The 10,387-nt window shown below is 39.5% G+C and overlaps 1 non-coding gene across 1 annotated transcript; it reads left to right on the top strand.

Annotated features, from left to right (window-relative positions):
• The first annotated feature begins 3,961 nt into the window (after positions 1–3,961).
• LOC145168076 (small nucleolar RNA R71) lies at positions 3,962–4,068 on the top strand. The gene has a single exon (XR_013741667.1). It is a non-coding gene; the product is annotated as a small nucleolar RNA R71 (small nucleolar RNA).
• The last annotated feature ends 6,319 nt before the right edge of the window (positions 4,069–10,387 follow it).

The following is a 10,387-nucleotide window of genomic DNA, read 5'->3' as shown; positions in this document are numbered from 1 at the left end:
TAAGGTATGTTGCAGAAAGTGTTTGGTGTAATAATGCTCCATAAGTAAAACAGATCAAGGCTTGGGACCTTGTCATCGTCCTTTCTCATGTTAATGGAACATGAGATGAATCTATGTATTAGCCTGTGGATCGGCGATCTAATATCTGCTTAATGAGCCGCTGATGGGATATAGACTCCATTTGCGATTGAAATCCACCAATTCGGTCCATTGACCCCATTTGGAAACTGCATGTGACAGTGATCTAGAAACACACCAAAACCTTCCGTCATAACCTCTGATTGGTTGTACAAGCCCATTCTCCAAGCTAGTTCAGCCATGCTGCATTCTCTATACTCTCCCCCAAGACAAAAAGTCAAACTTTGACTATTATAATAATCATCACCACCCCAAAATTTAACCGTAGCATAGAAATCCAAGCACAACTCCTTATAGACTGGTTCTTGCAATTGAAATAATCTTCTCCATGCGGAACATGTTATCCTAACCCCATCATTTACAAATATTTTCGTTAAGTAAGGATTCATCGCTTCCATCAATCCAACTTCTTCCAACCATGACCAATTCAGTTCATTTGCCAAATAGAACTCTTAAATTGTTTTTCCATTCAACCAAAGTTCTTTTTGATACCACGTGAGGAAAGTTATACCAAGGGAAATCCCCTTGGTCTCTTGGAATTTGTTGCCCTCTGCTACCTCTCCTTATTTTTCTGCAAAACAAACAATGTAAGAGACCAAACAAACAACAAAAGAGGTTAAAAAATAAATTTCGAGTTGAAACTGGGCTTTTTGAAAGGTCAACTTGTCGAGTGGTATGAACAACTCGGCGAGTTCTATGAACACTTCAAAAAAATATGTTCTAATTCGACTTCAAACGACCATATAAACTTGAAATCACTTCAGGGGTTTGTTTAGGATATTGTATCATGTATTAAATCACAAGAAAAACCAGTTAAAACAACCTAATTTGCTCAAAATTGAAACCCTAGAGTTTATGCCAAGTTCAAAATCGGGGGTTTTTTCAACTAAATCAAGCATAATACTCATAAAAATCTTTACTTTAACAGAATTGAGTGCTAAAAATCTTACCTTTCTTGCAGAGATTCGAGCAAAACCGAAAAATGTTGAAGATTTGTTCTTGAGAGGAAAAACACAGCGAGCTTGGGTTGTGGTGGGTGAATCTGCCGATTTTGCCTTTTAGGGTAAAAACCCTTATTTCACTAAGTTTAAAAATTATTTTTTATTTTTGGTAATAAAACTCAACTCGTCGAGTTGGGGGACCCAAACTCGTCGAGTAGAGACGGGTTTTGACCAAATGTCACGAATTGTCGCATCAACTCGTCGTGCGCACGGCTCATACTCGGCGAGTTGAAGGTTCTGAACAAAAAATTTTAATTATTTCACAAAAATTTTCCACCATACCCACACTCAAACCTTGCTTATCCTCAAGCAACATTTTTAAAAATATTAGAAGACTAAGAGTGAAAATCCTAACAAAATACTAAAGAAAATAAAAGAAATAAAAGACGAAAAATGAAAAGAAAGAAAAAGGGAAAAGAAAGAAAAAGGGAAAAGAAAGCAAACTCAAACAACGGGTTGTCTCCCGCTAGCGCTTCTTTTTTAGGAGTCTTTAGCTAGACTCCTTCCCGCTCTACGTTGTAGCGACTTCCTCCACGGAAACTTCCTTCTTTACCTTTTGCTCCATCCATCTTCTCTTATAAGCCACTACTTTCCTTATGTATGCTTTTTTCAAGTCTTCCTTTTTCTTTTTAGTGGCATTTTCTTCATACTTACGCTTTGTTCCTTTACCTCTTTTAATAAACCTAGCCTTCTCTTCTTCGTTTTGTTGTCCCACCTTTTCCACTTCCATCTTATCTATCTCAATTTCCTTTTCACTTATCCCCTCATCATCACTTGAAATCACAGTTTCTATCTCACTTTCTTCATATACTTGGGAATCGGGTGGTTGAAAGGTAAAGACTTCAAAAGTAGTAGACACTATAGCGCGAGGTTTGGTTCGTTTTACTTTTGTTGACTGAATTTCTTCCACTTTCTGATCAATCTTGTGCAAGCCAATGGAAGGGTTATTATTCTTTTTGCCATTCCAAACCATAGTGTTCTTGTTTGGGTTAAGATCAAAAGTAACTTCTGCCTTGTTGCCTTTATTTGCTTCACCATATAGTGAATGTTGGTCTAAACACACCGAGTTTCTGTTTCAGAGCTTCCTGTATCTTTTTCACTTACACTTCCTTAAATTAGTTTATTCAATTCTTGTAAGTCTCTTTGAGCATCAACGTCCTCTTCTAAATAAAATGTGAATTCCTTTGAATTTTTTTCATGCCAAAGTGCTAGTTCCTTTTCTAACAATTCATCAATTGTATCCACCGAGGAAATATCATCACTAGACCATGAATGCTTTATCGCTTGATCGACTCCAAAAGTGACCGACTCATCTCCCACCCGGAGAGTAAGTTTGGGCTCTTGCACATCCACTATAACACAAGCAGTGTTTAGAAACGGTCTCCCAAGAATAATTAGGACTTTATGGTCCTCTTCCATATCTAATACTATAAAATCAATGGGAAATACAAATTTATCAACCTTGACCAGAAGATCCTCGCAGATCCCCCTTGGATATGTTACTGTCTTGTTAGCTAGATGGATTGCCATATGGATGGGCTTTGGTTATGGAAGATTTAATTTTTGAAGAAGGAATAAGGCATAAGGCTCACACTAGCCCCCGAGTCGGCCAATGCATAAGTAGTAGTCAAGTTTCCAAATTGGCATGCAAAGTTATACTGCCCGGATCTCTCATCATTTTTGGTAGTTTGTTCATCATAGCGAATGAACAATTTTCATTTAAAACTATCTCCGATATATCCTCCATCTTCCTTCTATTTGTGAGGAGTTCTTTAAGGAATCTTGCATACTTCGGCATTTGCTCTATTGCCTCTATGAATGGGATGTTAACTTGGAGGGCCTTTATGTGCTCTAAAAACTTCTTGTACTCTTCATTTTGTATATCTCGTATGGATCGACCTGGGAATGGCAAGGGAGGCTGGTACAGTCTTAAGGGAGGATTATTTTTTTCATCATGTGCAAAACTCGTCGAGTGCGTTTCCTGAACTTGTCGAGTTACTTCAACCGTTTGCGATTCTTGAGTTTCTTTTTCTTTTTCCTGCAACACTCTTGGATCTTCGTTCTGTATTGGAGTCATAGGAGTGCAAATTTGCTCAAATTTTGTTGTTATTGCATTTACATGAGCCACTCTCAGGTTTTGCTTGGTGTTGCTCGGAAGTCCGTCCGGTGACCGTTCATTGATTTGCCATACAAGTTGCCATAACTGGTTCTCGATATTGAGGATCGAGGCTTGCTGATTCCGAAGTAGAGCTTGTTGATCCTTCATCATTGCTTGTTGCTCTCGTATCGCCGCGACGATTTCATTGTGTCTCTTCTCGGATGCGGATGCAAATCGTGTAAGAATCTCTTCAAAATCCATCTTCTTTTCTTGAACCGACTCTTCTCTTTGATACAACCCGAGGCTCCATTCCTTTTTCGGTTTCCGCAAATCTTCATCATACCTATCCCCGCTTGAATAACACACTTGTGCTTTCCGGTTTCCGTTCTCTTCCAAGTTATAATCTTTGGTATGGTGAGGCCCGCTACAGTTGTCACAACCTCCACTGATGGCATGGATGGATTGGTCCATCTTTGTCATCCTACGATCCATGCTATCCAACTTAGCCATCATTGCCGCCATGTCATCTGAAACTGAGTTCACCGCCCCTCTAGTTGAGTCATTCCTTGGGTTATGGTATTTTCTTGAGTGTTTAGAGAATTCTTCAATCAATTCTTTTATTACCGCGGGTGCCTTCTTCGTGAGTGGTCCTTGAGAGTCAAGGAGCTGCCTAGTTGTCACATTCACTCCATCATAGAAGAGGGAGACTTCTTGCTGGATGTTTAAGTCATTTTGAGGGCAGTTTCTTAGCAAGCCCTTGTACCTTTCCCACGCCTCATAGAGTGACTCGCCTCCTTATTGTTCGAAGTTGGCAATGGATTTCTTCAACTTTGCTACTTTGGACGGTGGGCAAAACTGATCGATGAACTCTTCACGCATCTTTGTCCATGTCGTGATGGATCCTGGAGGGAGTGATTTTAGTCAATCTTTTGCGGCTCCCTTGAACGTGATTGGTAACATCCAAAGCAGAACAGTCTCATGAGGCACATTTAAGATGTTGAAGTAGTTGGCTATGTCATTGACCTCATCGATATGTTTGTACGCGTCTTCGTGATCCTTCCCGTAGAATGGGATGTCCTTGAGTGGGGCGAGAATGTGACCTTTCAGTTCAAAGTTTGTTGTTGCTGGAATTGTCGGTTGCACGAGTCCTGGTCCAGTATCGTCACACATCCTCCGCATGTATTTTCCCATGGGTATGTCTACAATGTTTGACATTTCTTCTTTTAGCTCGGTGTCACTTTCTTCTTCAAACTCGGGCGTTTCGGGATCGTAATCAAACACCTTATCGTCTTGAAGTTTATCTTTACCGATTGCTTGCCCAGTTGCTTTGTTCTTTTTTTTGTGGAGAATTGATTCCGGATCTTCCACAGGTGGTACTATAGGAGAACTGGAGCCGCGGGTGTCACACCCCCAAACCAAGGATGGCAGAAACGTCCGGGGTGGAGGACTTCATGTATAGTATCACAACAACGAGTATAATAGTGCTCAAAGTAAATACAACCATCATAAATATAATTGAAAAGATTACACCATAGTATATGTTTACATGTTTCAAAATCAATTACATTATGATGACAAAATGAACTGTTTGACGATTTAACGTCCCATCCTCAAAATACTGTTGATTTCCTGTTTCACTGATTTCCTGAGAATACAAGTAGTTTTGAAAAAGTGTCAACAATTAAGTTGGTGAGTTCATAAGAGTTTTATTTGAGAAATAAGTTGTTTTCCTTGTAAAAGCGATAGAGTATGATTCCAGAAATTTCAATATTTTCTTTATGAACGCTCCTATGTTATGTGATAATGTACCGTAGAAAGACCCGTAGATTCCTTCTATAATCACCCAACGTATATAAGTTATATAAAATTTAAGTTAAATAAACCGTCGAATATAATGGGTCTGCCCTAGGTCCACAACCAAACAAGGAACAGGAAGTAAGGCGGGCCCACCAATTCTAAGTCGATTGCGACTAAATTCATATATAACTCTAACATGTACACTTAGCAATTACAGCTGAAGTCTAACAATTCTAGATGAAACGTAGTTTTAATATCATGAAAGCCATTTAGTGTAACCCTGGTACTTTATAATGTATATTTCAAGAAAAATCCCTTATTCTTATAAAAAGTTATGTAGCCTTAAATCACAAGACCGAGAATATGTGAGTGTTTTGTAGTTTTAAATAGATAAAACCCTTTTTCAAAGTAGAATTTTCCCTGTAAACTTGAAAGATTTTTAACTCCGTATGTGAGTCGTTATAACCATACTACAACGAGAATTAACCTGCAACAACGTTTTCCAGACGTCAAGATCCTATGACTCTTGTCACCCGCAGACCTGCAGGTCCGGCTGTAGCTAGCAGCGAGGTGTGGGGTGTCAATCCCAATATAGATCTATACACAATTATCACGCTCTCCCTACAAGAGACTCTGGTTATAACTTACAGGAATTTGAACCCGTACTCTAAGAGTACGATGGAAGAATTTTCTCACAACTTACGTTAACTAGTTTACATATAGTTTGAGTATAAAACCTCTTCCGTGGTGGAAGTGAAATCACCTTTTATGAATAAATTAGTGATATGAAATCCATAAACTATTACTATTATAGTTTATCATGTAGTGTTTGAAAAAGCCATTTGTTTTGAGAGTAAAACCTTTTCTGTGGTGTGCTTTTATCGTAAACTCCATAAACTATACTTATTGTAGTTTATTATATGTGTTCGAAATGAATGGAAAAACCTTATCATGAATGACTAATTTCTGTTTATGGTGATAAACTAACAAGAAATACATTCAACATTTAGAAACTTATTGTTATGCACTTTGCTCAACATACTACAAAGTGTTGTTAATATCGTAAACTATGTAAGTAGTCTTTAACTTATCTGCACTGTTTTAGAAAAGTCATAGAAAAATCATACGAAGTCGAAAACTAAATCCGTAAGCTCTGAGAGTTTAGAAAATGTGTCTAGTTTATTCATAATTTTTATTATGATTTGTAGAAGTCCCTAACTTGTGTGAAAATGTTCATATTCACAGACTGGTCCGAATTCGTTTCTGAAATGATAGACAGTTTTGTAAAAATCACCATAAATTGTAGAAAAATCGTATGGAGATGTGCAAGTAGTAATTTTAAAGGTATGAACCTGAAATATTTGTATATGAAACAGTTTTGAAAGATATTAAGTTTAAGATGGTCAAAACAGTCCATGAATAGGACTCAACTTTTCTGATGAAAGTTGTTGTTTGAATTTAGTTAAGTTTTTGGTATTTTAACTTGTATCCCCCACCCCCTTAAAACTTGAAGAAAACATGAAAATGTAGGGGTATGAACTCCCCTTGAGTGATCTCTTAAGATGGATGATGAAGAGAAGAAGTTTCCAAGTCAAGAACACTTGGGAGATACTTGAAGATTCGAAGATCCTAAGCACAAATATGATGATATTTGTATAAGAGATTCATGATTTGAGTGAAAGAGTGTAGAGTTTTCAAATGTAGGATGAATTTACTTACCAAGACTGAAGTGAAAAGCTCAAGAGTAACCTTGTAATCTCGAGTTCTAAAGAGGGAAAGAGAGAGAGAGAGAGATGTTTGCTCTTTGGTGAGAGAGTGAGTAAAGTGGAAGGAGAGAGGTGATTTTTCAGCTTTTGATGAACCTTTACAGCTGGAGGAGGGGTGTCAAAGGACAAATAGTAGACTAGGTTGGGGGAATAGTGACTGAGGGTTGTACTATGAAGGTATGGGGGGGGGGGGTTGCTTGTGTCATAAACTTATAGAAAGTCAACACTCTATCACAAAATCTAACTTAATATATTTTATTCTTGGACAAGGATTTCCCCCAAAATATGATTAATATATGATAATATAGGGTCCCTTAAATCAAAACACGAGTTTGGGTGAAAATCTCGCGTTAAAATCACGACAAACGGGGCTTAAAACGAAGTTGGGGTCAAAAACCGGGAAAAAGAGTGAAAATTCCGAAGTCTGGCCGAAGTTTCGGTCCTTAGAGGGTTAGAACCGAAGGCTGGTTCGGTTGGTGTATTAGAACCGAGGGGGAGAGGTTCGGTCCGAGCAATCTCGTAGGCGAAGCCATAAGAAGAGGGACCGAAGGCGAAGGGTAGTTCGGTTCTTGAAGGAGGTTCGGTTCTAGAGTGAGGTTCGGTTCTTAAGCTAGTTTCGGTTCAAATGAGAGCTTCGGGTCCTTAAGAGGGTTCGGCTCCTTAAAGCTGTTTTTCGCATAAACTTCCGTTTTCGAGCGGTTTTCGACTAAATCAAGGGTCGAGATCCCCCGAGTGATCATAAAAAGTTGAGAGAGATTTTGAGAGAGATTTGGGAGAGATTTCACATACTTGGAGAGATTTCACATACTTAGAGAGATTTGGGAGAGATATCACCTACTTGGAGAGATTTCACATACTTAGAGAGATTTGGGAGAGATTTCACATACATAGAGAGATTTGGGAGAGATTTCACATACTTGGAGAGATTTCACATACTTAGAGAGATTTGGGAGAGATTTCACATACTTAGAGAGATTTGGGAGAGATTTCACATACTTTGAGAGATTTCACATACTTAGAGAGATTTGGGAGATATTTCACATACTTGGAGAGATTTCACATACTTAGAGAGATTTGGGAGAGATTTCACATACGTAGAGAGATTTGGGAGAGATTTCACATACTTAGAGAGATTTGAGAGAGATTTCGTTTGAGACCTTTTTGGATGCTTAGCTTCGCTACGCAAGGTGTGTAAACCCCGTTAAGCCTTGTTATGAATGTTATACGCCCCCGAGGGGTATGGGATAGTGTTTTACCAAGTAGTTTCATCACTTATTCTGATTAGGGTTTGAGAATTCTCAACATATAGATTTTTCAAGTGATGACTTCTTATTAAAATAGCGAGTTGTACAGTAGTAACATAATGTATACCCTAATATGAAAGGTTAATTGAGTTGACCGGTTTGACTTGTTGACTTTATTTGACTTTGACTTGACCAGAAATTGACGGTTGTCACATTGGGTCATAAACTTCCTGAAACAATATAATGCCTGGTTCCTGGTACATATTTAATTTATAAAATTATTCACTTTCATAGAGAAACTCACCGAGTTGGGAGCCCCAGACTCGTCGAGTAGGGATGAAATGGGACACGGGTTAAGAAACCTACTCGACCAGTTGAGAGGCCTCAACTCGACGAGTAGGCTGGCAGAATGAAACCCTAATTTTCAGGGTTTTACACCCTATTTAAATACCTTAACCCTCATTAGCTGGCCTCATTTACAGCCTCCATTGTCCCAAACCCTAGCCTCGAAATCCTAAGCCATTTTGAGAGTTTTGAGCTAATCTTGTGCATTCTTGGTGATTTTGAAGAAGAAGGAGCTTGAGGAAAGAGCAAGAACGTGTTGGAGGATTGTAGATCCAAAAGTTGGGCTTTATTTCTGGTTCATCTGAGGTATAAAAGCTTCAACCTTGCCCATGGCATGATTAGATCTAGTTTTAGTATGCTTTTTTCATGTTTTGGTCCAAGTATGTTAATGGTTAGGATTTGGACGTCCCATTTGGGAAAACCCTTCAGATCTAGGGCCTTGACGGGACTTCATGGCATAAAGGTGCCAACTTTATGGCCATGGAAGTCCCATGCAACTTTTAGACCATCTTTCTGGTCTTTTGAGCCAAGTAGGTCATGCATACAAGTAAAGATGGGAACTTTATGTGACCAAATTGTCCCTAGAACCCAGATCTATGACCTCATGGTCTATCTTGAAGTTTTGATGGCTTTTGGAGTTGGATCTAAGCCCTTTTGGGCTAGGGTTTGATTTTTATGTGTGGGGAGAGGTCTCTAGCGGGTAAAGTTGGAAACTTTACCCAGGTAAAGTTGGAAACTTTACCCGGGTAAAGTTGGAAACTTTACCCTTCTAGTTGTTTTTACAGCTTAGATCCAGAAGATAGGACCTTGGTTTAAAGGATAGTGACTTAATGCATCAAGAAGTGCTAACAGGCTGAAGAACTCGACGAGTTCATAGAGGAACTCGACGAGTTGTGTCGAAGGGTCCCGATTATGTAAAAGGAAGAACTCGACGAGTTTAAGGATGGACTCGACGGATTGATTTGAAAAGTCCCGATTCTGTTGATAAGGAGGAACTCGACGAGTTCATGAAAGAACTCGACGAGTTGGATCGCGATTTCAGGATTTTGTGATTTATGGAACTCAACGAGTTGAAGGGCCAACTCGGCGAGTTGAGTCAATTCGGAATGTTGACTTTGACTTGGACCAGGGTGTTGACTTGACTTTGAATTTGACCAAAGTTGACCCTTAAGGGGTTATGAGTATGAAGGGTAATTAAGGAAATCTTTTATTTGTAGGGGTTTGAGTTGGGTTGATTTCAGAGCCGGGGACTGTTTAGCTACTTTATAGCATTCGAGGTGAGTTACCTTCCCGGTAGTAGTGGGTCTAAGGCACCAAGGTCGGCCCATTAGTTGGAGATTAGAGTTAGATAACTATCTTTGTGATAATTGTATGGTATGCCACTATCTATTATGATTTATGTGTTAGTATGCTATGATATTATGTGATAGTGGTAGGAGGGGTGAGATAGACCCCGTAGCCGGCTGAGTTAAGCCGGAGGTAGGTCGGGCACCCAGATATGCCTGCCAGTATGTTTATGATATGTTATTATGTGATAGTGGTAGGGGTGAGATAGACCCCGTAACCGGTTGGAATAAATCGGAGGGTAGGTCGGGCACCCCAGATTTGCCTGATAGGATAGGTCGAGCACACAGATATGCTTGACATGGGTAGGTCGGGCACCCCAAATATGCCTGACCGGGTAGGTTGGGCACCCCAGATATGCCTGACAGGGTAGGTCGAGCACCCAGATATGTTTGAGATGGGTAGGTCAAGCACCCCATATATGCCTGATAGGGTAGGCCGGGCACCCAGATATGCCTGGCAGTATGTGATTTTGTGGTAAGATGGGGGAACTCACTAAGCTTCGTGCTTACGGTTTTCAGTTTTGGTTTCAGGTAGTTCTTCTTCAAAAGGAAAGTAGTCGGCATGATCGCAACGCATCACACTATGATTTTCCACACATGAGATATTAGGTACTCTGATGATGTTTCCTTATGACATGTTTTGACTATTGAG

This window comes from Lactuca virosa, chromosome 3, assembly GCF_052849685.1.
Source record: "Lactuca virosa cultivar CGN04683 chromosome 3, Lactuca_virosa_CGN04683_v6, whole genome shotgun sequence".
NCBI lineage: Eukaryota > Viridiplantae > Streptophyta > Magnoliopsida > Asterales > Asteraceae > Lactuca > Lactuca virosa.
This window is presented reverse-complemented; position numbering and strand designations above follow the sequence as displayed.